The sequence below is a fragment of the Triturus cristatus genome, chromosome 4_1, assembly GCF_964204655.1.
Source record: "Triturus cristatus chromosome 4_1, aTriCri1.1, whole genome shotgun sequence".
NCBI classification, from domain to species: Eukaryota; Metazoa; Chordata; class Amphibia; order Caudata; family Salamandridae; genus Triturus; species Triturus cristatus.
In genome coordinates, this window is record NC_140585.1 from 1,242,363,872 (window position 1) to 1,242,370,571 (window position 6,700).

Sequence of the window (6,700 nt, forward strand, 5' to 3'; positions counted from 1 at the left end):
CTCAACCCGGCCTCGGCCCCAGCGAGGCCCAGACATTGAGGCACCAAGAACTGGCCAGGGGGTATCACGTGAACACCTCATCGCCCTGGCGGAGGGCGGTATCGATGGGACCCCCAACCGTCCCCACACACCGAGGTGCGATCGGCCTCCATCTCTCCTGGGCCTGGCGCCTCTCCTGCTGGGCGTCTGGCCGCTCCCACCCCGGCCTCTCCGCCCCTCCGGGCGCAAGGGTCCGGACTTCAAAGGGCTCCAGGCCTATATCTTGGGCGACCCCGCAACAGACCGGCAGTTGTATCCCGGAGTCGAGAGCCCTGCTGATTGAATCGCGGCCGACCCTACGGAGAAGAACTCTTGCTTGAAACCACCACGAGCCCTGCAGACTGCGTCGCGGCTCCTTCTTGCTGAAACCTTGAAGCCCCCCGGAACATCGGGGCCCTGCTGACGCTGTCGCGGCCCAACCTCGCTGAAACCTCCCTCGGAGCGCTGCTGACGACGTCGCGGCTCGAGCTGAGTAGAAACCATCTTGAGAGCCCCGCTGACCTGGTCGCGGCTCTCCACGAACTGAACGCCAGAGCCCTGCTGACGCCGTCGCGGCTCGACCCCTCCGAGTTCCGGAGGCCCTCCAGCTTGAGGATAAGAACTGGGCCCCAGGTACCCTCGTACCAAGCTCCTGCCAAAGACTGTCCCGCTACCCCTTCCCTTCTAAAGAGACACTGAGACTTTTTTGGATCCCTTGATCCCTTTTCGTGTAAATATTGATTCCGTAACCTTTAAGTGCTGATAAAGAATTGCTCGTCTTGAGACAACCTCCTTGAGTCCTGTGTGGTGGTGTTACTGTGCTAGTACATAATAGGAGAAGGATCTCCCAGGAGGCTTCTCTGCAGCGCTCGGCTACTTCGTACAGTGTGGGGGCCCCCCCCCTGAGTGGTCTCGCCGACTTCTCGGGGTCCGCCTTCCAACAGTCACGCATCCTCTTTCTCTCACCTTTCTTTTTCTTGCCTTTTTCCTTTCACTGCCTCTTCTCTTCCTCTCCTTCCTCTTCTCTTCCACCTCCTTTCTCTTGTCTTTCTCTCCTCTTCCTATACCTTTCTTTCTGCCCTCTCTCTTTACTACCCCCAGTGTCTCCCTTCCTCCATCTCTCTGCAACTAATGCAGCAGAGCAAATTGTAGCTTCGGCTGACACAAAACTCAAGTGTCTGACTCGAGTTTGCCTCATTTTTTCTAAAATTAAATAGATTTTTCTTCCACGAACCTCCAAAGTATTATATTAGCCCAGTGCATTCCATTGGGAAGGACACCCCGGCCCCACATTTCAATGCCAGAAGATGCTTGTCACAAACCTGACCCCTAAGTCTGAGACAAGAAGCGTGCTTCCCCCCAGTTTTAATGTGCCTGTGAAAAATAATCTTCCCATTTGCAGAAATGCAAACAGGCGACGCATCAGCAGGCACACTCCAAATCCACTTGCCAGGCAGTTGACTCTGTCCCTGTGGTCTTAAGGGGCACAAGACCGAAGTGTTACCTGGGGGCCTTCACAAGGTGTGATCAGGTCATTAGATATTACATAGAGTAAGTGGCTCCTGGAGAATAGAGCCTCGCATTTCCCAGCCTGAAGGAAATTCATTATTTAAGCGGCACTCCACTCTTTCTCACCAACTTCACTTGCAGGACGACTCTGGCTGCGCTGCAAATCTGGTCACTCCAAACAAATCAAATAATCTTTATTCAGTTTCAGATTTTAAAACCATAAAAGCACCTATTAAATATAAAATACAATACTGTGTCTAGTAAAAGACCAATCTTCACAGAGATTTACCGGCAAAATAAAATAACTTGTACCAATGGGGAAGCAAGAAAATCACTGACTCCAAGTTCATACATGCTACTCCAATAAAACCAATGCAACTACGGTAAATACAGTAAATACGGATGGAGAGAGCAGTCTGATTAATCACAACTGGATCTAAGTCTAATAGCGGATTTTAAAAATTCAAGTACATAAAACACTGTGCTACCTGTCAGTATTTGTAGATAAATAAAAGCTGAGTGCACTTGCCTAAAATTAGCCTTTTTCAGAATTGGAATTATAAAGGACTTTTTGGGATAGTCATAATAACTACAAAACATCATAAAATGGAGCATGGCCCGTGGAGATTGACCATCGCAGCCCCAGGACAGCAAGGTTTGGCCTAGAATGAGCAAGAAGGAGGTAAAAAAGGTCAAACCAAAACCTCGTTAGCAAAAATCTGTCATACGAGTTTATAAATACCAGCAAATAAGGCTCCGCCATCTTGACGGTTTTTAACATGACAAAGCGGCATACACTAGGCTTCAGGAGCTCCCTCTCTTCCCTTCTCATAATCCTCTGCTCATAGAAACTCGCCTTATTAATAGTCAGGTCTCTCTTAGTTGTCCGGTCCGGGTTAGTAAAAAGATCACCTCTCCCCATACTCGTTAAGGTCACTTCAATATGCTTGGGCCACGATATACGTGGGAAATAATCAAGGGCCAGACAATCTTTTAGAATGAGTTTATGTAATGCTGTCCCCTTACCGGCCCATATTTTTACCCATAACGCAATAGGGCGTTGCGCTATCAGATCGGTTATAAATTTCATGTCAAGCGCCTCATGTATTCTGAAAGAGGGGGGTCAATTGAGGAACAGATAGAAGCCGTCTCAGAAACGTATTTTCAGCGATTTGGAGGACTTCTGTATTAGTATGCCCCCAAATTTCACTGCCAAATAATACCTTGGAGAGACACTTAGCACTATAGAGCTTTAATTAGGCTCCCACTGGTCTTTTACCCAGTCTAGTTGTAAAATTAAATTAGGCTGCGGCCCCTCTAGATAAATCATTTCTCTTGATAGTAAGTTGGGGGCCCCCTTTCACTTTCTCATCAAATAAACTCATAGGTAAGAAAAAACGCTTGTCCTTGGGACGATAGTGGACCCTACCTTGAAGGTATATGGCCTGCTGGGTCGGGTCCCTAATTACATAATAAAAGACTTGGAGTTGTTAACCGTGAATTCCTGCTCCCCCATGAACTGGACAAAAGTTCCATTCTGCCCATCAGAACGGCATCATCTGCATACAGCAGAACAGGAAGACCACGCCTGCTTACCTGCAGGAAACCCGGCCTGGTCTCTATAAGTGTCCTCTACAGGCCATTAATATATATATTAAATAGAAAAGGGGACAGGATACAACCCTGTCCTACCCCTCTCCTAATAGGGAACAAGCATGAGACCTTCATGTTACCAAAATAACGCACGCCCGCCCTTGTATCTTGGTGGCGATCCTGTAGGAAAAGGACTATGTCCCTGTCCACCCCCAGAGAAAGCAGGGTCTGCCACAACCTGCTTCTATTCACACAATCGAATGAGGAAGAAAGGTCCATAAAGGCCATAAAAATGGTGCCAGTGCGGACAACAGTGTACTTGTTCGCTATCAGGAAGAGGTTCAGACACTGCTCTATAGTTGAGCGACCAGAACGGAACCCGTATTGGGAATCTGACAAGATATTATTTTCTGCGGCCCAGATGGATAGTCTGTCTAATAGGATTCGTCCAACCACTTTGACCACAGAGTACAGCAGGGAAATGGGCCTATTACAGTGTATACTCTCTCTATTCCCTTTTTAAGTCTTGTCTGGCGAAAGCAGCGCACGCGCTGCTCTCGCCATGGAAAGGACCTTTTGGAATCGATTCAGCCAAAGCTAAATGCACGCACGTCCAGATGGACAAAGATGGCTGCTCTCTCCATCCGCAAAGCTAAACATGCACACGTAGGGACAAAAAATGCACGGCCATGTGGACAGCCCGACGCCATCTTTGTTTACTTTCATTAGCGTAGGGCTGTGCACACAGGCGCGCATTTGTTTGTCCCTACGCGTGCATCGCGGCGTGCTTTCGCTTTCCCAGACAGGCTCCACCCTGCAGTTCCCCTGGGGCACAAGCAGGCATCCACTTCTGTCTTTTTGCTGTCTTGCAGTTCCCCCAGGGCACAAGCAGGCATCCACTTCTGTCTTTTTGCTGCGATCAGCTTGTTTTAGGTAAGCCTGGAGCAGTTTCTTCGGGGTGGCCTTGAAGTATGTGTCACTGGAGCGTTTTGTTACAGGAGGCAACGGATTTGCAATGGAAACGCGGTGCTTTCCAGGAGGCGTGCTGGGCTGATGGCAGCGGCGTGGGTTCTACTGAACTTCAGAGGGACGTCCTGGAAGAGCTCGCACTTGGTCCGAGGGGCTGCAGGGCTCCACGAAAAGGGCAGATGTACTGTGTGCTCTTGAAAGCCGTCCTCCTTAGAAAGCCCTCCCAGTTCTGAGGGATGACCGGTGCAGTGCCCAGAACTCTTTGCCCTCAAAGGGCCCCCCCGGCCGGTAGCAGAGCCCTGCTCCCGTGGTGCGCACTGCTCTTTGCCCCCCCATCTGCTGGTGCTTGTCACATCCCTGGGCTCCTGGGAGACCCAGGGTCCGAGCAGTGAACGGGACAGACCACTGGAATGCTTGAGGTGGACATCTCATTCCACAGAGCATCCTGCTCTGGAGTCACAGTGTTCGCATCTTGGAGAGATGTGGACATGTGCACGCCGTGCACCTTTGGGCCACCCACACCCCCCACAGCATCAAGAGACTGTGGCGTCACCCAGGAGCGCTTTACAAGCGGCCAATCTGCTCTCAGGTAAGGGCACAGAGCTCAAATTTCGTTTTATATAGTGCTTGCTGCCTTAGACATGGTGGTTCACAACTAGGCACCACGTTATTACAATACCAGGTGTTAGTATCACCTACCCCAGTTGCGACGATGTATTGATGGCATGAAAAGTTGTGCTGGGTTCAGTGCTGGAATTGCAAAAAAAAATGTTTTTAAATACCCGGGAACCCATGAATTGGGGATCAATGTGTGGCATATGAAAAGTGGTGGAGTCAAGAGAGGCGGAGTCATGTAAAGTCTAACAGTCAACATATACATGTATTGAAAAAAATTCAGAAGGAAAACAAGCATTAAAAATGCAATAGGTCTTGCCTTTCATTAAGTTAAAGCCATTTGCTTTGCTATACAATACCATTAGCAAAGCAAGTGGCTTTAACTTATTCAAAGGCAAGACCAATTGCATTTTCAATGCTTGTTTTAAAATGGGGACAATAGTGGAGGTGGCCCAGGAACTCAGCCAACCAGCCCTGACAGCCGCATTAATAACAGCGGTAAGCACCGGAGCCCAAAACTCCGTGTTGGACATGTAAAGGTCGGGCGAGATACCGTCTGGTCCCGGAGCCTTGTTTCGCGTCATGCCCGCTCTTCTCCACCTCACTTCTTCCTCCAAGACTGTTTGTCCAGACTTTTCATGTGCTCCCCTACCGAGTGATATGTAGTCCATAGTACCCCCAGACATACCATCAAAGTGGTTAACCCAATCATCCTCAGTGATTTGTGCATCTACAGCGCTAGCAGTTTCTACTCCCAGGATTGGGCTATTAATAGTACCCCAAAAATGAGTGCTGCTCTTAATAGTGTCGGGCTCCATAAGCTTCCCCCAAGCCTTTTCCTTCAGAGTTTCTTTGCGCTTTTTAAGGGCCATTTTATAATGTAGTCTGTAGGTTCTGACTACACCTCTGTCTCTAGGGGCAGACTGCAGTCTCACAGTCTCTCTCTCAGCAATTGAATTGCCGCCGCGCAGCCGGGGGTCAAACTTACTGTAGCTGCTCCTCAGACTTAGACAGCTGAGCCACACAGAAAAGGCGGCAGCCGGCGGTGCAATCAGGCAGCGCTGCTGGCGCCCGTCATGATGATTGGCCACAACGCCTGTCTCCCACAAGTTAACTTCAGCAGCGGGACGCATGTCTGGTCCGTCCCTGTGGCGCCTCATGGTACATTGTAGCATTAAGCACTGCAGCCTGCCAGCAGAACAAGCGCCAAGCCTGAATAGCAGTGCGCACAGGCCACAGTGTGCGCTGCCAGCTGCAACTCCACTGTTTTATTTAGACAGCACAATAAACGGCTTGTCTTGACAGCTGAGGCACTATGTATAATGCGTGACAATGCATTTCAGTGCGGTGAATCAGAGCACCACACTGAATGCGTTAGTCTAATGCCTGATGTGTGGCACTTGGTAGAACTGCCTGATTTGATCTGCTTCTGTTGCAGGCACTAGGCCGAACCACACAAGTGATACAGCATTTTTATCGGCATAAGTGGGGCAACACTGGGTGGTCGGAATTTTGTGGATTCCTGCGGATTCCGGACATTTCCATCATAGAAATATGGAAAGGCATTATTTCTGGGGGAAAATTGGTTTCCAATCCTAGAGTGCGACAGCCGCAACACTTTGTTTTGCCCCAAAGACAAAATCCCTGGTCTTAGGTGATTTCCTACCCCCATCCTCCATCGGCAAGTTTGGAGCAACCCCCATTCAACTGGGACAAGCCTCCTTCCGGATGCTCACAATTCCCCACCACTCACCTGTAAAAAGTCAAATATGAGTGGTCCTCATAAAGAGGGACACAATTTGTAATTTCCACTGAACCGTACGTTGACCAGGCTGAGTGATATCCCAGTTGGCAACACAACCACAGATGGTCATGACATGTCATCTTTGTGATTTTTATTAGTGTATGCTGGGAAATGTATGCATGTGAGTTATGTGGGTTAGTGTGTATTAGTGTGACAGGTTAGGATATGAGTGTGGTTATACCAGGGGGACAT